Source organism: Bos mutus, chromosome 8, assembly GCF_027580195.1.
Source record: "Bos mutus isolate GX-2022 chromosome 8, NWIPB_WYAK_1.1, whole genome shotgun sequence".
Lineage (NCBI taxonomy): Eukaryota > Metazoa > Chordata > Mammalia > Artiodactyla > Bovidae > Bos > Bos mutus.
This window is the reverse complement of record NC_091624.1, coordinates 13,322,214-13,348,011: the sequence shown is the minus strand read 5'-3', so window position 1 is coordinate 13,348,011 and position 25,798 is coordinate 13,322,214. Positions and strand designations below refer to the sequence as shown.

The 25,798-nt window shown below is 41.7% G+C and overlaps 1 protein-coding gene and 1 non-coding gene across 5 annotated transcripts in view; one reads left to right on the top strand and one right to left on the bottom strand.

Annotated features, from left to right (window-relative positions):
* PALM2AKAP2 (PALM2 and AKAP2 fusion) overlaps positions 1 to 25,798 on the top strand; it is a 515,173-nt gene that overhangs the window by 417,581 nt on the left and 71,794 nt on the right. The window lies entirely within an intron of this gene.
* On the bottom strand, positions 3,118 to 3,220 carry LOC138989075 (U6 spliceosomal RNA). The gene has a single exon (XR_011465306.1). It is a non-coding gene; the product is annotated as a U6 spliceosomal RNA (small nuclear RNA).

Below are 25,798 nucleotides of genomic sequence, written 5' to 3'. Positions count from 1 at the left end.
AAACAGAAAATAGAAGAAGTGGGAAAATTGGAAGAATAAATTCCACCACCTCCAGTGCAGCAGTGGCTGTCGGTAATATTGAAATATGAAAGGATCAGGTTGGTTGAGAGCAACATGGGTTGAGAGAGAATTAGGAAACAGTCCTCCTTATGTGCGTGCATTTAGATGCGCTATTAAGAAACCAGATCTAAGGTAGTAACATTCAAACTTTTTTTAAAAGTTTCATCTTTTAGTTACATTTCCCAGGTGGCCACTAGAGAGTGGATTTGGGGGTGCTTGCAGGTGGTCCAAGGCCGGTGAGGACCTCTGAGGGCAGTGTGGAGGGGGCAACAAAGAAGAACACATTTGTTCTCCCCTGGCCTTTCACGTGACCCCTCCTTGGCTCCCTTCCCACCCTTTCTCCTTTTGTCTTTTTCTCCGCTGTGAGTGAGGGCAGGATTCCATGGCAGCCTTTCAAGATATGCCCTTAGCTTATGCTCTGGGAATTTACCCAGTGAATTCTTGCTTCTCATAAATAGTAACCCATGCTCATCAGCCAAGGTGGCACATAAGAGAAACAGGCTGGGATGTCCAGGACCAGGCTGCTAGCACTGAATCAGGGTTCATGATAGCCCTGCGCTTTCTGCCTGTGTGTGAAGGACGGAGGAGAGCTGAGCTTAGACCACGAGGGCAAAAGGAGCCTCTCCATACACCCTGCAGCCATGCTGGGATGGTTTGGAGTGATGAACTCACTCTGGACCAGCTCCACATCTTGCCCGGCAGGTCACCAAGCAGAATGGGACAGTCCCTGATTGATCAGCAGTCTCCCAAAACTGTCTTCTGCTAAGTTTGGACTGTTCTAGAATCATGCCGGTGACAGAATTTGCCTATGGTGTCATTTGTGAAAAAGGGAAAAAAAAACTGAAGGTGGACCTGAGAGACATGACCTGTCCTGGGTCCTCCGTGGTCTGAGAATGGCACTAAGGGTTTGAAGGAAGGGAAGGGGATGAGGATGGGGAGGACATTGGTTGACAGAATTAGGAAACAGTCCTCCTTATGTGCAGAAGCCATGTCTTGTTTGGGGAAGCAGTGTTTATACAGCGTAAATGCTCTAGAGGTATATGGACCACCAGGAGGCATAATCTTCCATGTTGATGCCTGCCCAGATATCCTACCTCAGAGAGCAGCCAGCTCTTAGACCTACACTTTGATTCAATGACTCTTCCTTAAATCTTGCTCTCACCTCATAGGCTACTTAATTCATTTCCCCTCTAGAGATTGGCCCCAACTCCACCTTGGTCGTTACCACAAATGACCCTCTTTCTTGGGCTCACCCAGCTGGCTTTCCTCTTTCATTCCTTGCTTCACTTAGCATGTCGACTTCAATGTGAGACTCTAGGAGCATTTCATTAGAAAATGGAAATCTGAGACAATCAGGAAGAGTAGAAGTACATCCCTGTTTATCCTTAGGTCCAAGAATTCACACAGCAACCAACGCAAACTATTAAGTATTGCCTTAGGAAAGATTTCTACCACAGTGCTTGCCAGGTACAAGAAAGGAAAATTACAACTGATTCTGCATTGCTCTCAGAATATCCTCATCATAAATGTTCAAGCACAGAATGAGCCTTTGTGTAAAACCCCGGAACTTCTATCTCTATCTGTAAGTCCATCTTAATGACGGATTCCCTGTCATTCCTTAATGTCATTCCCTGTCATCTGTCATAATGACAGATCCTGAGCAAGAATGCGTCATCGCTGGTCTTATGTTTTCAGATAAACACAAAGCTTTGGGCGGGGGGAATGCTTAAGTAAAAAGACTAAGGGTTGATCTCCCATGGGAGTTCCTGAAGCCCCTCTCAACAGAAACATTTGAAGCAAGTCTTGTGACTTGGCCTGAGCATTGCCATGGCTGACACATTTATAGTGTGTTCTACAAAGACCTATTTGTGATCCACAGACTTGGGTCATGGTTAGCCTAGCCTGCTTTATCTCAGTTAAAAGACTTTTGTTGAAAGAACAAACAAGGAAGTTCACATGAGTCTGCTACTACTAAGTCACTTCAGTCGTGTCTGACTCTGTGCGACCCCATAGACGGCAGCCCACCAGGCTCCCCCGTCCCCGGGATTCTCTAGGCAAGAACACTGGAGTGGGTTGCCATTTCCTTCTCCAATGCATGAAAGTGAAAAGTGAAAGTGAAGTCGCTGAGTCGGGTCTGACTCTTCGTGACCCCATGGACTGCAGCCTACCAGGCTCCTCCGCCCATGGGATTTTCCAGGCAAGAGTACTGGAGTGGGTGCCATCGCCTTCTCTGCACATGAGTCTAGAATGTATTTTAATAAAGAAGATGTGGTACATATATATAATGGAATATTCAGTTCAATTGAGTTTAATCACTCAGTCGTGATCAATTGCTCAGTCGTGTGTGACTCTTTGCGACCCCATGGACTGCAGCATGCCAGGCCTCCCTGTCTATCACCAACTCCCAGAGCTTGCTCAAACTCATGTGCAGTCCATCCAGTGAGTGATGTCATCCAACCATCTCATCCTTTGTTGTACCCTTTTCCTCCCACCTTCAATCTTTCCCAGCATCAGGGTCTTTTCCAGTGACTCAGTTCTTCACATCAGGTGGCCAAAGTATTGGAGCCTCAGCATCAGTCCTTCCAATGAATACTCAGGATTGATTTCCTTTAGGATGGACTGGTTGGATCTCCTTGCAGTCCAAGGGACTCTCAAGAGTCTTCTCTAACATCACAGTTCAAAAGCATCAATTCTTCAGCGCTCAGCTTTCTTTATGGTCCAACTCTCACATCCATACATGACAACTGGAAAAGCCATTGCTTTGACTATATGGACCTTTGTCCATAAAGTAATGTCTCTGCTTTTTAATATGCTGTCTAGGTTGGTCACAGCTTTTCTTCCAGGGAGCAAGCATCTGTTAATTTCATGGCTGCAGTCACCATCTGCAGTCATTTTGGAGCCCAAGAAAATAAAGTGTGTCACTGTTTTCATTATTTCCCCATCTATTTTCCATGAAGTGATGGGGCCAGATGCCATGATCTTTTTTTTCTTCTAACTTATGTATTTTTTAATTGAAAGATAATGGCTTTACAGAATTTTGTGTTTTCTGTCAAACCTAAAACTGTGGAATGCTTCACAAACTTGCGTGTCATCTTTGTGCAGGGGCCATACTAATCTTCTCTGTATTCCAATTTAGTATATGTGTTGCCACAGTGAGCACGGTCTTCATTTTTTGAATGTTGAGTTTTAAGCCAGCTTTTTCACTCTCTTCTTTCACTTTCATCAAGAGACTCTAATTCCTCTTCACTTTCAGCTATAAGAGTGGTATCATCTGCATATCTAAGGCTATTGATATTTCTCCCAGCAATCTTGATTCCAGCTGTGCTTCATTCAGTCTGACATTTTGCATGATGTACTCTGCATGTAAGTTAAATAAGCAAGGTGACAGTATACAGCCTTGATGTGCTCCTTTCCCAACATGGAACCAGTCCGTTGTTCCATGTCTGGTTCTAACTGGAGTGGAATATTTCTCAGTCATTAAAAAGAGGGCTTCCCTGGTGGCTCAGATGGTAAAGAATCTGTCTGCAATGCAGGAGACCCAGGTTTGATCCCTGGGTTGGGAAGATCTCCTGGAGAAGGGAATGGCTAACTACTCCAATATTTCTGCATGGAGAATTCCATGGACAGAGGAGCCTGGCAGGCTGTTGTCCATGGGGTCACAAAAAGCTGCACACGACTGAGCTACTAACACCTTAAAAAGAATGAGGTAATGCTATTTGCATGCTGCATGGATGGACCTAGAATTATCATACTAAATGAAGTAAGTCAGAGGAGAAAAACAAATACCATATGATATCACTTATATGTGGAATCTAAACTACAACACAAACTGAACCTATCTATGAAACAAAAATAGACTCCCTGATGTAGAGAACAGATTTGTGCTTGCCACTGGGGATGGAAATGGAGGAGGGAATGATCGGGAGTTTGGGATTCAGTTCAGTTCTGTTCAGTCACTCAGTTGTGCCTGACTCTTTGCGACCCTATGAACCGCAGCACGCCAGGCCTCCCTGTCCATCACCAACTCATGTCCATTGAGTCGGTGATGCCATCCAACCATCTCATCCTCTGCCTGGGATTAGCAGATGCAAACTATTATATATAGGAAGGATAAACAAGATCCTAATGTATAGCCCAGGGAATTGTATTCAATATTCTGTGATAAACTATAATGGAAAAGAATATGAAAAAGAATGTGTCTAACTGAGTCACTTTGCTGTGCAGCAGCATCAGAAATTAACCCAGCATTGTAAATCAACTATATTTCAATAAAATTGTTTTTTTCAAAAAGAATGTATTTTAGATGCCAGCTCCGAGGATAGAACTAAAGGGCAAATAATATTAAGTTTTCACAGTTTCTCCAGGGACTCAGGTTCACAACCAGACATCATCACTTCTATATAAAAAATTTCCATTAAAAGTCTTTTCTCTGTGTAGGTTCTAAAAACAATTTGGGGGGTACTATATTTCTTAAATATAACTAGCAAATATATTATACAGATGTATCTAGTTTTTTCTGAAGGGTACGTTGATTGCATAAACTTTTTAACTGTCCTATTGTTCCATCAGGATATTTATATAGCTTCATGTATCTCTCCACAAAGTACATATTAATTACAGAGGGAACAGGGTAAATACAAAGTGGAGGAACCTGGCAGACACCACCATAGTCACAAATTAAAATTTAACACCATCAGTAATTAGACAAGCTGACATTGATCACCATCCAATGAAATGAGCAAGAGAAAAACACAGGATCACTTCTGTGCTCTTCCTACAAAAACCAGTGATTTGGCTCTAACCATGAGAAAATATCAGATAGGGCCAAACTGAAGAGCATTCAACAAGATGACTGGCTTGTAATTTTTTTTAAGCATCAAGATTATGAAAAACCAAGAAAGTACCCCGAATTGAAGAAGACTAAAGAAACACGAGAATTAATGCCACATGGGACCCTAGATTGAACCATTTTGTTGATAACAATATCATTGAGATAACTGTTAAAGTTTAGATGGTGGGATTCTGTCAATGTTAATTCCATGATTTGGAAGCTGTACTGTGGCTAGGTAGGTTAAAAAAAGACAAAGTCCTTATTTTTAGGAAATGTACACTGAAGTATTAGGAATAATGAGCCTTAGGTTTACAGTTGGCGCCAATGGTTTAGAAAAAAATTACATACAAATGCATTCTAATAATGTCTTAAGGTAACAGACATTATTGTAGGAGATGAACTAGAAGGGGACAGTGATTTCTGCTGTCAGTCTCACAAGCTTGAGAAAGTTCTAGCTGAGGCTGGGAGTGCCAGTGTTTGCATGCACGATCCTGTAGTCTGCCCCCGCTTTTCTGAGATTTGAGTGGAAAGTAATTTCAAATATATTGTGAAATTTACTAGTGTGAAATTGCTGCTGTAAACAGTATTTAATCTGTTTAAGGCTTAGAGGTCTTATCTTCAGATTCCTCTGACATGAAGTATTAAGCCTGTATGTAGAAGTGTTCAAAGACTAAATTAGATGTGTGTGTAATTCATATAAGCTTATAATTTATCTATAATACTTGTTCTCCTGATTAACAAAATACTACTGTAAAAACTGTAGATACACAAGAAGTATAAAACAATAAGAAGAAAATAAAGTCCAAATAGAATATCACCACTTAGAAACCACAGGCCACTGGTAATATTTAGGCTTATTTATTTCTAATATACATATTTTTAAACTGTACCCATTCTTGAGATGTCTTCCTGAATATATAGTTTTTACTACAAATTAAAAAAATATTAAATACCAAAACATTTAATACCAAAAAATATTAAATTCAAAAATATAAAACACTAGTTTTATATCCTAATGTTTTTATTCATTTTAGCATAAGCAATTTCTCATTAACAAAATTTCATTTAAAAATTTATTTTTTAATTGAAGGATAATTGCTTTACAGAATTTTGTTGTTTTCTGTCAAACCTCAGAGGTTTGTCAGACATTTTTAAAGTTTTTCATTTTAAAATAACTTTCAGCTTAGAAAAGAGCTGCAAGACTAATATAAAGAGTTTTCATGTTTCTCTCACCAATTGTTAACATTTCTCATAGTTCAGTTCAGTTCAGTTGCTCAGTTGTGTCCAACTCCTCGAGACCCCATGAATTGCAGCACGCCAGGCCTCCATGTCCATCACCAACTCCCGGAGTTCACCCAGACTCATGTCCATCGACTCGATGATGCCATCCAGCCATCTCATCCTCTGTTGTCCCCTTTTCCTCCTGTTCCCAATCCCTCCCAGCATCAGGGTCTTTTCCAATGAGTCAATTCTTCACATGAGGTGGCCAAAGTATTGGAGTTTCAGCTTTAGTATCAGTCCTTCCAATGAACACCCAGGACTGATCTCCTTTAGAATGGACTGGTTGGATCTCCTTGCAGTCCAAGGGACTCTCAAGAGTCTTCTCCAACACCACAGTTCAAAAGCATCAATTCTTTGGCGCTCAGCTTTCTTCACAGTCCAACTCTCACATCCATACATGACCACTGGAAAAACCATAGCCTTGACTAGACGGACCTTTGTTGGCAAAGTAATGTCTCTGCTTTTCAGTATGCTATCTAGGTTGGTCATAACTTTGCTTCCAAGGAGTAAGCGTCTTTTAATTTCATGGCTGCAGTCACCATCTGTAGTGATTTTGGAGCCCCCCAAAAATAAAGTCTGACTATTTCCCCATCTATTTCCCATGAAGTAATAGGACCAGATGCCATGATTTTAGTTTTCTGAATGTTGAGCTTTAAGCCAACTTTTTCATAGTTACTTTGTCTTCATATTCATGTATATGTGAATTTACATATATAATGTATTATTATATATATTTGGGAGTTTGTGGCTCAGATAGTAAAGAATCTGCCCCTCTATGGGGGAGATCCAGGTTTGATCCCTGGGTTGGGAAGATCCCTTGGAGAAGGAAATGGCAATCCACTCCAGTATTCTTGCCTAAAGAATTCCATGGACAGATGAACCTGGTGTCTATAGTTCATGGGGTCGCAAAGAGTTAGACATGACTGAGTGACTATTTTTTTATACATATTTAGATATTAGTTTTAATGCTCCTTTTTCTGAGCCATTTAAAAATAAGTTGAAGACCTCATGCTATTTTATTAAATCAAAATAAAGTATGAAAATTCAGGAAATTTGATATTGATACAGCACTAATATATAAACTCCATTTTTATATATTGTCAATTTTTCTCCAAAATGCCCTTTATAGCAATATTCTTTTAACCTCAAAACCAGGACCCAATTCAGGGTCATTTAGAGGTCGTGTCGCCTTAGCCTCTTTTCATCAAGAAAAGTTTTTCAGCCCTTCTCTTGACATTGACATTTGTGAAGAGTGCAGGCAGTGTCCCCTACACATGGTCACAGTAGCTACAAAACATTCTGTTGAAAGTTATTTAGATAATGGTTTATGTTGGGTGGTTTGGTGGCTTCCAGATGTTTGCCTTTATAAATAATATTGCAGTGAACAGCCTTATACTTAAAGCTTTTGTAAGCAGTCCTCATTATTTTTGTCTAATGAAATCCTGGAAATGAAAATACTGGGTAAACTACCCTCTAATAAGAAAAAAAAAAAAAACTGCTTGGTTTCTTTTTTTAAAAAAAGAAAAGAAAATGCTGGGTAAATTGGCTTGGGTATGAAAACGTGTTTCCAAATTGCTTTTCAGAAGAGTGAAAAGGGCAATAAAAAACCACATCGGTACCTATGGAATATATTTTATGTTGTTAATTTTTTTAAGTTTTCTCTTACATTTCTGTTAGATGGGCTGTGTTACATAAAAATGCAAGGTCCTAAATTATGCGCACATGTTTAGAAGTATAGAGAAAGCAGGGTCACCAAAGCTGCTTCTGAGTGTGCAGGCAAGCCAGTTGTTCTGGGTTGCTTGTTCATTTGAAACTGATCCTGGCTTCTATTGAGGTAAGATACCTGTATCTTTGTTGGGTCTCCCTTTCACTGCCTGTATAAAGCTTGAATGTTTATTGTATGGACAATTCTTAACATTTAGCACATGAGTAAGGTGAAGAATCCACCTGCAGTGTGGGAGATCTGGGTCTGATTCCTGGGTTGGGAAGATCCCCTGGAGAAGGGAAAGGCTACCCACTCCAGTATTCTGGCCTGGAGAATTCCATGGACTGGTGCATGGGGTCGCAACGAGTCGGACACGACTGAGCGACTTTCACTTGCACTTTCAAGGCAGTCATACAGACGGTATGATGGCACTTGTCTCAGAAATGATGCTAGTAGACCTTTGTTCTATGAAGTGGATAGATTTGGTGGCGAGCCCTCAGTCAGAGTTTTGAGAAACAGTGCTCTTGGTAATTAACAACATAAACTCTGGAGTCTGACTCTTGACTTACCATTTACTTACCATAAGTCTTAGCTTACCACTTGCTGTGTGACAATGGGCAATCCCTTAACCTCTCTGAGCCTTGATTCCTTTGTCTGTAAAAGGGGAATCAGAGTGGTACCCATCTAATACGGTAGTTGTGAGGACTAGATGAAATAACACATAGAAAACTCCTAGTGGGGCTCATTCTAAGCCTGAATTCAGTGTTCACTTTTATGTTTCTTATAACCTTACATTCACCTTGTGGCTGTGCTATACAGTGGTAAAATCACTTTCGCATCTTGGGAGGTGGGTAAGGCAGGCATTAGTTCTTCCCTTAGATCTAGATGGGAAATCCCAGGCTCAGAAACTGAGCTGTGAGTTGCCAAGGCTGTGTGTGCGAGGCTGGGAGGACATCTCTGTTCTCTGACTCACAGGTCAGGGCTCTTGTTCCTGAGATCCGCTGCCTGTTTCATACCTATACCCGAAAGTCCAAACGTGTGTGGGCAAATGTTCAATCAACCCAGGATACATCTTGATATAGACCAGGCACCAGCAAACGTTTCTCTAAAGAGCAGGCAGTAAATATTTTAGGCTTTGCTGGCCATGCGGTCCATGTTGCAATTACAGACCTCTGTTCTGCCTTTAGAACTTGAAAACTGCCACAGCCAATATGTAAATAAAAGGGTGTGGCTTTGTTCCAGTAAAATGGCATTTACAAGAACCCCTGGCAGCCAGATTTGGTTCCTGCACGGGCTGTTTTTTCTTAATCAACCTCTGATTTAAACAGTATACTTCTGGATATGGTGGTGGGGGAAGGGGATTTCATTATGTGGGCCACGTACGAATCTTTTTTGAATCCTCGGACATCTTGAGAAAGGCACCAGTGGCTTAGGCCTGGCACTTAGTAGGTACATGAGTGCATGTGTGCAAATGTGCTAAGTTGCTTCAGTTTTGTCTGATTTTTTGAGACCCCATGGACTACAGCCCACCAGGCTCCTCTGTCCATGGGATTCTCCAAGGAAGAATCCTGGAGTGGGTTGCCATGCCCTCCTCAGGGGCCAGGGATGGAACCTGAGTCTCTTATGTCTCCTTCATTGGCTGGTGAGATCTTTACCACTAGAGCCACCACTGCTTGGCAAATACAATGAGAATTTCTTCTATCAGTCCATATTTTCCTATGGAGAATTTTTCTAAAGTTGTATATGCCTATATTTTTTAAAAAGATCATGATATATTTAGCATCTGTGATTTTTTAATTTTGTTTTTGCAGCATGTCATTCTGAAATGACATAAAAAACAGATTGGGAAAAGAATTCTTATTTGCAAATTTATGCAAAAAATTTTTTTAGATATTCATAGTATTAGGTATCAGTTGGCTGTTTGATTTTCATTCTCTTGCAGTGACGGTGAGTTTTAATAAAAACTTTCCTTGGGGATTTAGACTGTTTTTGTTTTAATTAGAAGGCTATCTCATTTGTACTCTTACACTATTGTTGACTCAAGTAATTTAAAAAGTAAGGGCTGAAGACACATTTGTTCTTTCAAAAGTAAACAACTACTCTGCGACAGAGATAAGAACCAGCTTGTGGGTACACATGGGGTTTGCTCCAAGAATATTTCTTGTGGTGTGGAAAATGGTAGTGGCAGCCTCTTGACCCTCAGGCCAGTACATTTATTTGTATTTGATCCATGAAAGCAACCCCATATGACAACTTGTTTAAGGAAATTTGCGTACTTAATTTGAAATATTTCCCTGGGCAGTCCAACCATGGCTGAATAAAGAGGTTTGCTTTTAAAATCAGTGCTTTGTTGCCTTCAATGATTATTCTGTATCAGCCTGCCAAGATTTATTATTTCCCGTTTGTAGAATTTGATGGAAGTCTCACAGAATCTCCTGGCTGCGGTCAGCATTTCATCTGAAAGGCAGCGAATAATACCTTCCTGTTGTACAGCAGGGAGTGAAAACATGTAGCTTTTAAAAATTTTATTTTTGGCCATGCTACTTGTGGGGTCTTAGTTCCCTTACTGGGGCTAAAACCTGTGCCCCCTGCAGTGGAGGCTTAAAGTCTTAACCACTAGACTGCCAGGAAATGCCTCTGTGTAGCTTATTTTAATCTTCACACTGAGATGTTAGGTTAATTATCACTTTTGGTTTTCCCACGAGGAATCATATGGAAAAGACGTGGATAGAATCATTGTGATCCGGCCGTTGGATGGACAGCATCGTCCTGCTCCGTTTTAGGGGGAAGCACAGCACCGCTCTGTGCGTGTCTCTCTGTTCTTGTTGCCTACGGGGAGAGATAGATGGCAACTTGTATTGGGAGCTTGAGGTTCCCTGTCTCAAAAAATACCTTTCGTCTCCCTCTCTTCGTCATTCAGTTTCATGAACCTAACATTCTGACAGCTACCATATGCGAGGCACTGTGCTAGGCTGCCCTGGGGATAGAAACACGTAATTCATCACTAGTTTTAACCTGCTGCGTCCCAGAAGGGAGACCAGTGGTAGTCACTGGCATACTGGCAGGCAAGGTCTTCAGTGGCTTCTGTTTTTAGAAAAGAAAAAAACAATTGGAGGGTGGGAAAGTCATATAATCCATCAGTTTTTCATTTTTACATTTTATACCATTAAGAAAAGATTCTATAGAAGTTGCCAAGAAGATTGACAGTTTTAGATAATCAAAATCATAGAGATGTGATGTCAGCTAGAATAAGAGATCGGAGTACAGTATAGCCTGTCTACTTGGCAACATAGTGGTTACGATTGGACGTGGGAAGTGTGTATTTAGAGCACTGTCTTCCCCAGTCATTTTTCTGATCCCTCTGTCTGCAAAAGCTGTGCTTGCTGGTAACTTAGAAAGACTCGCACAGGCTGAATATTGAAAGTATTTTGAGCTCAGGAAACCAGTAAACAGAAAGTTTAAGAGTCTGTGGTTGTGTTATTTTGTTTCTTTCCAGAGATGAAATGGAAGGTACATTGAAAAAAAGTGAATGCAACCTGCTGTATAGCACAAGGAATTATACTCAATATTCTACAACTTATAAGGGAAAAGAATCTGAAAGCTTTTATATTTATTTATATACCTGAATCACTGTGCTGTACACCTGAAATTAACATAACTTTGCAGTAAAAGTGCAGAGACCTAACCACTGAACACCAGGGTGTTCTTCATAAACTTTGCAGTGAAACTGCAGAGACCCAACCACTGCCAGGGTATTCTTCATATACAGCATTGTAACTCAATTATACTTCAGTTTTTAAAAGGGACTAAAATTTTAAAAATAACTGAAAAATAAAGTGAATGCAGTAAGTAGAAAGAAATACTGCTTCAACCTGGTAACATGCAGAAAGTGCTTTGGGAGTGTTGCAGAAGGACTGTGTACCTTTTAATAAACAAGAAAAGGTGATTCTTGCGATACTCTATTTACTTACTTTTCCAAAGCCTTCTAGAAGATATCTGTTTTGGAAAATCAGCCATACTAGCTTAGGTTGAAGGTTTTCCCCTTGATGGAAAGTAATGAAGCCAATGATATTTTTTTCAGGGGAAACATTGATTACTTGCATGAGAGCATTTCATCGAGAATTACTGTCATTTGCATTTGGAGGTTCACATTGTTAAAAAGAGAAACTTTGGAAAGGCGAGGGTGGACTAGAATTGCGGCTTGTATGTTGCCTGTAATCATATATTCCTTTTCTTAGGAACCTGTTTTTCTTAGTGGATTATGTTCTTAAAATAGAGCACACCACATTTACTACCTGGCTTGGCGGGGCACAGCATCTGTTTACAGTTTGGGCTTATGGTCTGTGGACATGAACCTTTTCACACACAATCCCAGGACTGAAAGGGCTCTTAAAGGTCAGCTAGTCCAGTCCCAGCATCCCCTTCCCAAGCGGTCTTTCTGCCAACAACTAGAGCCTGACTTTCCAGTGGTCATCCAGGCTTTATTTGGACAGTGCCCAGGTGACAGAAAATCCTCCCCTGTATGAACTGGAACCTCACGTTGGCTTCTCTTCTTGTGCTTCCTCAGTGTTGGGAGTCTCACCGAGTCTGTGCAGTTCGGATATTAGAGAGATCTGAAGGAACGTTTTCATGCTCGCACTGCCTCCAGCCCACCCAGCCTTCTCCATCATGGCCCCCTTCTTCCATCTGCATTTCATTTGGTAGCTAAAGCCCTTTGCCACCAACCTTAACCTTAATGTATGGAATCAAGAAAGGAACCTGGTCCTACTCTAGAACATCACTTCTCTGGCTCTTCGTTTTACACTTTTGTTAATACGGCCAAAGGTAATATCTTAAAATGGGAGGGTCAGACTCTAAAGGGAGAAGCATTGTGTGGTAAATAAAGGTCACCCCTGGAATCACCCATGAAGTACAATCTATAGAAGAAACACAAGGTTTTGTGTCTGTAGCCCTTACAATAATTCTTATTATCCTAAGGTTTGAAACTACTGATCTGCTCTAAAGAATGGAATTGTTAAAAAAAAAAAAAAAAATCTTATCTGCAAAAGACTTCTGCATAACAAGAGGGGATTGAACTCATTCATCTCCCTTTGCTCCCAACCAAACAAAACCTTTCAGAGGGAGGTATCACTGTATTTTTACTTTATTGTAGTAAAACATGTGTAACATCAAATTTCCTATTTTAACCATTTTGAAGTGTACAGTTCAGTAGTAAATACATTCTCCTTGTTATACAAGCATCACTACTATCCTTTTCTAGAACTTTCTCATTTTTTCAAACTGAAGCTCTGTATCCATTATATTCAGATTCCCCATCCCTCTCTCCCTCCAGCCCCTGGCAACCATCAGCTCCTTTCTGTCTCCTATGAGTTTGACTCCTCCGAGTCCCTCGTGTAACTGCAATCACTGGTATTTGTCCTTTTGTATTTGTTCTTTCACTTAAGGCAATTTTTGTGAAGGCATAAATCCACAAGCATGAGGACAACAGGGAAGGAGATGATAGGAATACAGTTTTGGGCACCAAGGTGAAGGAGATGTATAGTTAAAATAGGAGGACTGGTCTGTTGTGAGACGGTCTAAACATTCCTGAATCTGTTGCAGTCTTTCATATGACTTGTTTGGCTCTCAGCCTTCCCCAGTGACAGCTTAGGATCCTGTCAGGTCTGCAAAGTTTTGTGTTTTTGTTTTTTTATTACTTATGTGTCTGCTTTCTGTCCTCCAGAGTTTTATTTAAGAATTCATTGGTGGCAAAGAGAAGATCTTATAGTCTTCCAGGGGTTAAAAAAAAAAAAGTTGATCACATGCAAAGATCAGGGATGGGTCTTCACATCTCAACAGCAGTGCTGGCAGTTAGAAGGCTATGGAGCACTGCCTTCAATAGTCTGGAGGAAAATAAAAGCTAGAACTTTCTATCCAGCCAAACTCTGAAGCAAGTGTGAGGGTAGAATAATGACATTGTCAGACATACAAGTTTTTCAGGAACCAGCTGGAGGGAGGTGGTTCACTGAAATAAAAGAGTAAACCAGGAGAGAAAACTACAAGTGAAGCAGGAAATAGGAGATCCGGCATGAAAGAGGCAAAGGAAGTTTCTAGAAGCTGTCTGTGGGAACTCACAGCTCGGCTCCCAAAATGTGTCAGCAGACTCAGGAAGTGATTTCTTTCCCAAGGTGGAATTAATAGAATATCTGATAAAGATATGGTTAAAATTTGGGGCTTGAACTACTGAGAAATATATAAAATACTAAGTAAAGGGGGCAAAGGATTATTATCAATTTTAGAGAAAACAGTAAGATATTCAGAAAAGTCATCATATTTTACCACATGGCTCACCTGAAAGTAGTGTTATATAACTATAATAATATTATCTTCAAAATTTTCAGTATAATTATGCTGGAAAAGGATGGGGTTCCCTGATGGCTTAGATGGTAAAGAATCCACCTGCCAATGCAGGAGACGCAGGAGACATGGGTTTGACCCCTGGGTCTCGGGAAGATCCCCTGGAAAAGGGAATAGCAACCCACTCCCGTATTCCCACCTGTAAAATCCCATAGACAGAGGAGCCTGGCAGGCTGTGGTCCATGAGGTCGCAAAGAGTCAGATGCGACTGATCAACTGAGCACATACTGGGAAAGCAGGGACATGGGAAAGGTACAGTTGTGTGGTGGGGACATAGAGCCTTATTTTCCATATCGGGAAGTCAATAACTGAGAAACTACAAAGAAGCCATCTAAAATTGTTACTGAAAATTATCTAAAAGAAGTTAAACGTTTACTTCTTGGGAGGAAGAATTAGAGGGAAGTGGAGGGATGGAGTTAAGGCATTGAGTAAATTCCATAGGACTATGCTGCTGCTAAGTCGCTTCAGTTGTGTCCGACTCTCTGCGACCCCATAGACGGCAGCCCACCAGGCTCCCCCGTCCCTGGAATTCTCCAGGCAAGAACACTGGAGTGGGTTGCCATTTCCTTCTCCAAATAGAACTATTAGGCACTTTAAATCATGTGCTTATATAACTGTAAGAAAATAGTGACTAAAATTATAGTGAGTATGGAGAAAGGTATGGGAGGATATGCTCCAGTAAAACAAGGGAGCAAATTAAAAAAGCGGGCAGCGTACAGAAAACCAGGGGTCCTGCAAAGTGAAGTCTAGCCATCAACCAGGCAAGAGAGGAGCAGGAGGTTGAGGGGCTGTGGAACACAGTGAAGTGGATACATTTCCTGATCCACTCAGCTGTTTAGCAGATGCTATTGGGAGGCTTTACAGAACTTCTTAATTGTGGGAAGAGTTTCACATTTCACATGACTCTAGTAATGTGAAGACTGAGGAAGAATTAACCAAAATTTGTGAAGTAAATAAAAATATCGGGAGAACAAGTGCGAGGGAAGTCAACAGATAATGTTTAAAACTGATAAATAAGCAACCTAAGGGGTGGGAGATGGGAGGGAAGTTCAAGACGGAGCTGGCATATGTATACCTATGGCTGATGTATAGCAGAGACCAACACAATATTGTCAAGCAATTATCCTCCAATTGAAAATAAATTTAAATATAAAACAGCAACATAAGATAAACATAGAAAAATTTGGCAAATAACATAAGAAATAGCTCTAAAGAGTTGACAGTCATACAAGACTAAGGAGGCAGTGAATCAGCTTTTTGAACAGTTTAACCCTTCTATTGCCATTTGATTTTTAAAAACCATGTGCCTGCTCTGTGCCTTTTTATCTAATGAAGATTAAAAATATTTAAAAATAGCAAAAAGGAAAACAATCACAATGTAGCTGTGTGGGTAGCATAAAGGATCTTTAGTCTTGTTAGTTCAGTATAAAGGATCTTTAGTCTTGTTAAGAGGTGCGTGCATTTTTTATTGTGACTATTGAAGGAGATTGTGTTTGGAAGAGCATGTAGCACACAGTCAGCTCTCAATAAGTAGATCTGTCTATCTAAGTAGATGAATTTGCATCTGAAGCAACCAGTCCCACTTAGAGACAGTCCCTTGCAAAGCTGCGGAGAGTAACTTGGCCATTTCTTGACCTTCCAAGATGGTGTTTCGTGCTGGGCAGATTATCACTGTAGGCCCGTGACCCCCACGTTTGTGTCTGCATGCACATGCATTAGGCTGTAAAGTCAGTCCGAAGGCTTTGACTGCATCAGCCTGTCTCGGCAGCCTGTCTCTTGGCCCACTTGACAGTATCAGGCTTCTGGACACGCTGGCAGTATTTTCCATACCCTGTTCTGCATAGTGTATATGTCTCAAGTGTCACACTCCTTTCCAGTTCCTTCACTACCAATACATCTCTAGGATCATGAAGATCATTAGAGAGCAGATAGTCATTTCATCCTTCTCCTTAAAGTCTCTTGCCCATTGCCCTAAGAATAAAACCCAATCCTGGGCATTCAAGGCCTGTATGATCTGTGATGTCATCCTCCACCCATTTCTCTAGTCTTATTTCTTGTTACCCTTTACACACCAGGAAAACCAGAGTGTTTACAGTTCTGTATCAATAGTTTGCCATTGCACACCTAAGTATCTTGGCTCTTGCTATTCTTCCTGCCTGGAATAGCCATTCCCCAGCAACCTGTTACATCTAACCCCTAACCCATACCACTCTGGCACCCCTAACTCTATCCCCCTCAAGATTTAGATTAATCAAATCTTCTTCCAGGAAGCCTTCCCTGACTACCCTAGACTGAGTGAAGTATCTCCTTTCCTTTTGTGCTTTCATCCAAGCCCCCCTCACGGAGTCTCAGAGGTAATGCATCATCTTAGTATTGCTGATGTGTCCTTCTCTTCCAGAGGAGGTGAGCACCCACAGGATGGGGGATCCTGTCTGTCTTGATCAGCACCCTATGCTCAGTAGCTGACACAGCTCATTCCCACAAGGACTGGCACTAATGGTTGGAGTCTTCAGGGTTGCAGCCATTTCGTCAGAGGTGGCTCTTCTCCTCCATGGGAGGAGCTTCCTGTCTGTTCTTGAAGGATCCCTAGGCTGTGGCCTCCAAGTCTCCAACCTTGTGATCCTGGTTGGAGGCTCCTTTACCTCCTTATCGTTTGAATGCACAGCTGGCTGCTCTGGATGATCTGTGTAACATGGTCCCATAGGTCAAAGTTCTGATAAAGCAATTCACAATTCACTCACCAAGGTAGGTGGACTTCCTTCTTTTTCCATTCCCTCAAGGAAGGAAGCACCTGGGCCAGTGCATTGATTCATTCATTGATTGACTCAGCACATGTTTACAAAGTGTGCGCCCTATGCCAGGCACTGTTCTGGGAGGCAGCAGAGAATCAGAGAGGCAAGGTTTCTGCCGTCAGGGACCTTGCATTCTAAGGAGGGACGCAAACAATACAAAGCAAACAGGCAGAATCATTTCAGGTGTTAATAAGTGCTGAGAAGAGAAGAAAAGGGAGTGTGGGGTGATCAGGGGAGGCCACCCCAGCCTTTGGGCTGAGGTTGCTCAAGTGAAGAGCTATAGCTGCGCAGTCTTATCTGATTGCCACTGACCACATGTAGCTATTCAAATTTGTATTTAAATTAGTTAAATGACATTAAAAGGTCAGTTCCTCAGTCACACTGGCCACATTTCAATAGTCAATAGCCAGAATATGGCTAGTGGCTACCATATTGGACAGAGCGGATATAGAGCTTTTTCGTCATTGCAGAAACATTTTATTGGGCAGAGCTGAGCTAGAGCAAGAACATTCAGGGGAAAGGGACTGTTAGTCTTAGAAGGAAGAAGAATTGAGATCCTGGAGTAGGACCACCATGGGTTGGGTATGGCATTGAACTAGCCCATCTCTGAGTCTTCCCCTCCCCCCAGCCAGCTTAAATGTGTTGATAGAACATTATTCAAACAAGCCCCTCAAATCAGTGAACCTGTGATGTCTGAGGAGAAAGGGAAAAGAGATTACTGGCAGAAGAGCACATGTATCTGTTTCAAAGAACTGCCTCTTTTAATTTCACTTGTTGAAATTGGAGCTGAAGTCAAGACAGGATTTGTCCGATAGAATTTTTAAAGGAGAATGAAAATGATCTTAGAGATGTTATAAAGCAGGTAAAACTGCTTGAGAAAAGACCTATTGCAGAATAGGGCAAGGTATTGACAGGTGAATGGATACAGAGGTTGTGGTACATGTATACAATGGAATGTTACTCGGGCATAAAAGGGAACACATTTGAGTTAGTTTATTGAGGTGGGTGAAACTAGAGCCTCTTATACAAAGTGAAGTAAGTCAGAAAGAGAAAAACAAATGTTGTGTATTAACACATATATATGGAATCTGGAAAGATGATCCTGATGAACCTATTTGCAGGGCAGGTACAGAGACCAGACATAGAGCACAGACTTGTGGACACAGCTCAGGAAGGAGAGGCTGGGATAAATTGAGAGAATAGCACTGAAACAGATATTTTACCGTAGGTAAACTAGATAGCTAGTGGAAAATTGGTGTTTAACACAGGGAGCTTAACCTGGTGCTCTGACAACCTGAAGGGGTGGGGAGGAGGTTCAAGAGGGAGGGGACATATGTCTGCTTCTGGCTGATTCATATTGTTGTATGGCAGAAACCAACACAACACTGTAAAGAAATTATCCAGCAATTAAAAAAAAAATAGGGCAAGAATATAGCAAGTCCTGACTCAGTGAGAAGTGCTGGTTGACTCTGGTGGCCAGTCGGTGAGGGGCTACCCCTTGGCCTTAGAAGCAGGGAGTTAGCCATTCTGACTGAGGCCGAGAATATAACTTCCCATGTTGTTCTCCCAAATCTCTTAAAAACCGGATGACGGTATTTTTTTGTTTGTTGTTTATTTTTAATCCTCCTTAATAGTAGTTCTCAATAAAAGTAGGATTTTTGAAATTTTTATTTTATTATTTTTTTAATACCAAAAGCATTTTGTATTGGGGTATAGCCGATTAAAATGTAGGATTTTTGACTCTCGTGTCTTAGTTGGCAAGAGTTATATTCCTGTCCCATTAACAAGAGCATCTGTGTCTTGACTTCATTTTGTCTCACTTTTCATGAAGGGCTCGTTTCTTTTTGTGCCTGCCACTTTGCTAAACGGGTTTTCTTCCTCTCTTTGTGAAGGTTCCTTTGTCTGAATTAATAGTTACTTGTCTTTACTGTAAACAAGTGTCCAGTGACGACTCTTACTGTGCAGAGCCAGTGGCTTTGCAGGAGGGAAACCGTCTTAAAGGTCACTTTCTGGTGTCTGTATTATAAAATAAGTCATCAGAATTTAAAAAACCGAAACAAAACAGTGGAACTATCCCCTGCCTCTCCAGGGCTCTGTTACCCCATTGCCTTTGAATGCAACTCCCAGCTCGAATTTGTCAAATCATAATTGATCTGATAAAGTGTAATCCGATAATTAGTAGCTGTTTACAAGTAAATACACTCCTGTTTCATTTGCCCTTGAAGGCTCTAACACGGTTCCAAATGGTACCTTTGAACCGGAGAAGTCGGGCCGGTTCACGTTGCAGTGTGTAGGCTTCTTCTGGGGCAGTGTCTACCAGGTACGTGTACACACAGGTTGCCAGCTCCGTGCTGCTTCATCTGAAATGCTGTGACCTTGCAGAGGGCTGTGTCCTTAACGTCGGACGTCCGACTGAGGACAGGGAAACCGGAGGTGAAGCTTTAGAAGCAGCTGGTTCCCAAGATCAGGTCGTAACTGAGGGAGAGTCAAGGTCATGATTGCCACCTGGATGTTCTTTTCTCTCTTTAAGGTAGGTCTCCTGGGTTGCCTGCTTTGACTGTGGAATTCTGCTGGGTGCCCGCCCAGGGAACTTACACTGTTAGGGCTTCAGACTCACAAAGGCACATTTCCTGTTATTCTTTAGGAAAATTACCTTTCTGAACTCCAGGCACTGGAGTCATCCACAAAGAAAAAGGCACATCTCTGACGTTTCAGACACTGGAAAGCTCTAAATAGCTGAAGGTGTGTTTCTCTGGGCGACTTTAAGAAAACCAAATCAGAACAGCTGCAAAAATGCTATTTGGTGTCAAGTTCCAACTTTGCTGTGAATTATTTCTCTTTCTCTCGTAATTACTGTAATACCTTAGGACTTTCCATTTATATAGCGCTTTTCTTCTCAGGGAGGCATGCTTAAGTGGGAACGTTCTCTGGGCTTTTAACCTGATGATTTAATGCTATAATTAGTTCTAAACTAGTTAGTAATAATTGCAGATGCATTGCCAGAAAGCTAAGTATACAGCTCATGAGCTTTGGATACATGAAAGCTATACAGGCCCGGCTTTCAAATCTGATCAAATTATTTGCCACTGACCTTGAACCTGTTGGCAAGGTAGGTCAACATAGGGGTCAAGTGAAAGAATATACTTTACGGTTTGAAAACTTAGGGTTTGAAAACTATTAGAGGAGCTTCTTTTCAGAACCACTCTGGCAAGGCATCCTGTCCCCTGCAGGCCTTGGGGGTACAGTTTCCATATTTGTGTGCTGCTCCTAGTCTAAGTCAAAAAGTGGAGAGAAATATCTGTATACTGCCTCTAGTGAGAGTGAAGTAAAGAGAGGAAGCATGGAGTTACACACAAGTTCACAAAGATCAGGTATTGTCCGTGATTAATAGAGACTTCAAAATATCCTCTTAATTCTAGACAGATGACTTCATTTTCAGAACTCTTTCAGATTCACGTGTGCTGATTTCTAAAGTAATGTGTGTGATCCTTGTGGTTTTTTGGATCCTGGACAGTTTTGTGTTGTTGATACATAAAAATATATATATTGTTTAAGATTCATTCACTTTTTATTTACACACAGTAAAATCTCTCTGTTTTTGCTGTATCGTTGAGTTTGGACAAATGCATACAGTTGCAGACAAGGTACAGAATAGTTCAGTTTTCTCTGTATTTTGAATTTCTATTGGCGTGTTTTGGTATTGAGTTTACTCTTACTTCTGAAGATGGAGCCAAACCATTTTGTAACAGATAACACAGCTGTATCTGACACTTTCCAGGCTAAAGGTTGAGTGAGATATTAGAAGCAAGGTCTCATTTCCTGATTCTTTCCTCAAAGAATTATAAATAGGAAAATTGCACTATATCTAATTAGTTGCTTCTTCCTGCTATAATGAATGGATTAGAATGTCATAATGAATTGTACAATATATTAAAAATAACTGAAATTTATAATAAGTACTGTAATTAGTAAAAGTAATATAGTAAAAATGAAAAAAGTTCATGCCTTTTGCAGTTTAGGGTTTTTTGTTAAATGTAAATTGAATTCCGTGTGATATTTTTTTTTTTTTTTTTTTTAAGGGAAGTGAAATGCTGCTAGAAGCCAAGGACTTCATAACTCAAACTGGCTTATGAAGGAGATCAAAAGGGATGGGTTTCAGGCAGGGCAGAATCCAGGGTTTCAGATGACATCATCAGTGTCCTGCCATCCCTGTTCAGCTGTGTTTTCCTCTGTGTTGGCTCTATTCTTGGCAGGCTCTTTTCCTTGTGGTATCAAGATGACAGCAGCTCCAGCCTTTCATCCCATTTTCTCAATTCCTTTCAGTCCCAACCAGTCTCAGGATGGAGTCTCTTTGGCTCTGATTGGTTCTCTTAACCCCTCGTGGCTCCAGAGGGAGGATGTGGGGGGAAGACAGAGTGTTCTGATTGGCCAGGCTTGGGTCACACACACTCTTGGAGCCGAAGGGATGTCAGCTCCTCTGGACCACAGGCGGAAGGAGGTAGTGGCAGAAGTTGTGTTTCTTTAAGGGGAATCATGGGGCAGACAAGGGCTTCCCAGGTGGCTCCTGCCAATTCAGGAGATGCTGGAGACACCAGTTCAGTCCCTGGGTCTGGAAGATCCCCTGGAGGAGGAAGTGGCAATGCACTCCAGTATTCTTGTTGGTCCAATCCCATGGACAGAGGAGCCTGGCAGGCTACAGTCCATGGGTCACCAAGAGTCAGATATGACTGAGCAACTGAGTGTGTGCACACACACACACAGACAAGGGGCAGACAAATCAAGACAACACATGTATGTAATGGAACTTCCATAACAAACCACAAAGACAGGGTTCTGAGAGTTTCTGGGTTGGTGAACGCATGGAGATTCAGAGGAGTATTCACTTGGAGATGCATGGAAGCACCTTGCCCTTTCCTTTGCATCTCTGCCATCCGCCTGTTCCCGAGTTAGATCCTTTTATAACAAGTCAGTAATCTGGGGAGTAGTTAGATTCCTGGGTTCTTTAAGCTGCCTTAGCAAGCTAATTGAGCACAAGGGTGGGGGGTCGTGGAATCTCTGATCCATAGCTGGTTGGTCAAAAGCACAGATAATAGTCTGGGCTTGCAGTTGGCATTTGAAATGGAGCAGGGACTGTCTTGTAGGACTGAGCCCTTAACATGTGGGATCTGATGCTCTCTCCGGGTAGATAATGTCAGAACTGAACTGCAGGATGTCTAGCTGGTGTCCTAGAATTGCTTGTTGGTAGGGGAGAGTGCTAGTGGAAGGACCCTCTGCTCCCCGCTCAAACACACACACATTGGAATTGGTGAGCAGAACACTTTTTTAACGTAGTATGTCCTCTGGCCAGGAATGATTTAGAAATGAACTAACTGTTTAGATTGATTGTCACAGATTGAGAAAATCCACTAAACACCACATCCTTGAGTGGTGAGTACTTAGCATCTCAGTCAATAAAGAGTCTGCCTGCAGTGCAGGAGACCTGGGTTCGTTTCCTGGGTCGGAAGGATCCCCTGGAGAAGGAAGTGGCAACCCACTCCAGTGTTCTTGCCTGGAGAATCCTGTGGAAGGGGAGCTTGCCAGGGTACAGTCTATGGGGTCGCAAGAGTCGGACACGACTGAGCGACTAAGCACATGCGCAGCATAGATTAGGTGTTCAGTAAATATGTGTTGAATAAATGCAGTCCTTGTGCTTTAGTTTAGGGTTGTGGGGAAAATTACCCAATAGACCTCTTCCAAATCTGTGCATTTTTGCACAGGTGACTTTCAAATCTTATCAAGAGCTGCCTCTGTCTTATGCCAAGTAGATGTGGGTCTGGGGCCATTTCAATGTTACTGTTAATGACCTGGACTATAACGCCAGTGTTCACCTCTGTGGGATGAGAAATAAAATCTCTGTGAATTTGTATAGAATCTCTATGGACATAACGCTTTTGGAGAAATATAGCTGGATGAAATTTTATTTCTGCAAATGAGATCATTTTGTGAATTCTTGGAATGATAGCTCTGATGTGGTTTGGACCCTGAGATGTCAGAGACCTGGGTCGGCGTGCCTCAGAAACTCCTAGAGCATCAACTTTAAAACCGTTCTACTGTATATGTGGTCTATTTGGCAGACGTCTGTGAAGTTGCACCTCTGAGCCTGGAATATGCTAGATGCTAGAGGTGCAAAGATGGCTAAGACAGAATTTCAGCTTCTGAGATCTTACCATCTAATTAAAAAAAAATTGTGGTAAAATATACATAACATAAAATTTCATCATTTAAACCACCTGTTAGTGCAAAACTCAGTAGTGTTAAGTACATTCACAATGTTATGCAACCATCACCACCATCTTTCCAAACCTTTTTAATCATCCCAAACAAAATCAAAGAGTAATTGTCCTTTTCTGCCTGGCTCCTTCTATATAGCAAAATGTTTTCAACTTTGCCATACTGTAGCATGTTTTGGAATTAAATCCCCTGGACAGAGGAGCCTGGCGGGCTATGGGGTCAAAGAGAGTCGGACACGACTGAGCATGCATGCATGCATTGGAGATTCATAACTTTTGTGATTGAATAATACTCGTGTGTGTGTGTGTACCACGTTTTGTTTATCCAGTCACCTTTTGATGGACACTTGGGATGTTTCTACCTTTTGGCTACTGTGAATAGCACTGCTATGAACATTAATGTACAAATATCAGTTTGGGTTCCCTTTCAATTCTTTTGGGTAACCTGGATTACTGTCCAGTTTTATATTTTGTCTAACCACATCCTTTAGCTACTTCTGGCCAAGATTTCTGCTGATGTTTACTTCTGACAGTTACACTCTTTCCTACTATATGTGTGGGGATCTGAGTTGATGAACTTCAATAGGAAAGCAGAGAAATCAGAAAGTAACAGTTCTGAGAACAGAAATAGTGAATCTTTAGTGTTGTGACTGCTGGCTCTCTATAAACATCATTGTAAGGTAGCAGCTCCGCTTTTCCCTGGAACTTGTGCTAAGGGGCAAAGAGATGTTAGGAAGCCTCATAACAGCTTCCCAGAGACCTCTCCGAAAGCCATTGTAAATGGAGGACATTGTCTAAGTGGGTCACCCTGAGTAGATGATGTAGGATGGAAACCTAGTTATTAAATCCTGCAGACTTAGACGACTCTGGCAGTCTTTCTTTGCACAGACTTGCTAGCTCTGAGTTCCGTCGGGGAAGAATCCCATGAGGAGGCCTGCTTTGAACTCCAGCTGCTTGTGTTTGGGTTGGTGGCATGCCTTAGAAACAGAAAGGAGCCAGCTCTCCCTTCAGCCACCCCAGGCTTTCCGGCTGAGTTTCCTTTTCACCCTGGGATTTCACATGGACCCTGAGCTCTGAAAGCAGATCACATATGGCCAGCCGTCACGCACAAGAATAGCCCTTTGTTCGTGAGAAGTTTCACAAAGCAAGTGGGAGAGGGGGAAGAAAACCTTTTTTTAAGCATGAAAATGCTTTACTGTAATTCTTCCCTCCCATCACCCCCTGCCCATTTTGTGCCATTTACTGACATCAGGACATTTGCTTTTTTCTTAGGGCTGAATCACAGCAGTTAGCCATAGCAATGGCAAAGGGATGGCTGTTACAGCCTTAGAAGGAAGGAGAATTGAGATCCTGGAGTAGGGCTGGGCATGGCATCGAACTAGCCCATCTCTGAGTCTTCTCCTCCTCCCAGCCGGCTTAAATGTATTGGTAGAACATTATTCAAACAAGCCCCTCAAATCAGTGAACCTGTGATGTCTGAAATCAAACGCTCAAATCTGATTTTCAATTAGAGTGGAGAGAACCAGGCAGTCTCATGGTACTTTCCTGTGTATGAAGGGTGATATGATTCTCCTTGGTTTATCCAGACTGATTCATTCTTACTGCTCAAAAACAAACAAACAACAACTCTGTGGCATTAATGCCAATTTGAGGTCCCAGGGTCTCTGGGCACCAGTTGGTGATGGTTAATGTGATTTGGGTTTGGTTATTAAGTCTGCTATAGGCACCTGACTCTTCCTTCTGACTAGCTTAAACTTCTAGGTGGTCCATGTATAATGCATGGCAGGCACAGTTCTTAACCTGTCAATCATTTATTGGATTTCACTAAGGGCCAAATGTAGAGACCCCAGAATCAGTCAGATGTGCCCCTGTGTCCAGGGGTGTAGCCACCCTCCTGCCATTTCCTGGGAAAGAGACATTTTTTTTTTGGTTCAGGACAGCAAATTTGTCATAAACATGAGAAAGGAAGGCTGTTATTTTTATTTATTGTGTTCATGACTTAACGAGCTTCCCAGGTGGCGTTAGTGGTAAAGAACCCACCTGCCAACGCAGGAGACATAAGAGACTCAGGTTTGATCGCTGGGTCAGGAAGATCCCCTGGAGGAGGGCATGGCAACCCACTCTAGTATCCCTGGAGAATCCCATGGACAGAGGAGCCTGGAGGGCTACAGTCCATGGGGTTGCTAAGAGTCAGACATAACTGAAGTGACTGAGCACTCACGCAATAATGTAATAAATAAGGAACTTTACTATGTCAGACTCTTTTAATAGGATTGTAGGATTTTCAAACTGGTTCAGAATGCTGGCTCTCCAGCTGGACAGCCTGGGCATAAGCCTCGGTTGACTTTACTATAAAGTTGTCATAGGACTGGATTCATAGATTTGTTGGGGAGATCACATAATTATTTTACAAAATGTGCTCAGAATACAGCCTGGCACTTAAAGCCATGTTACCTTTAAATCT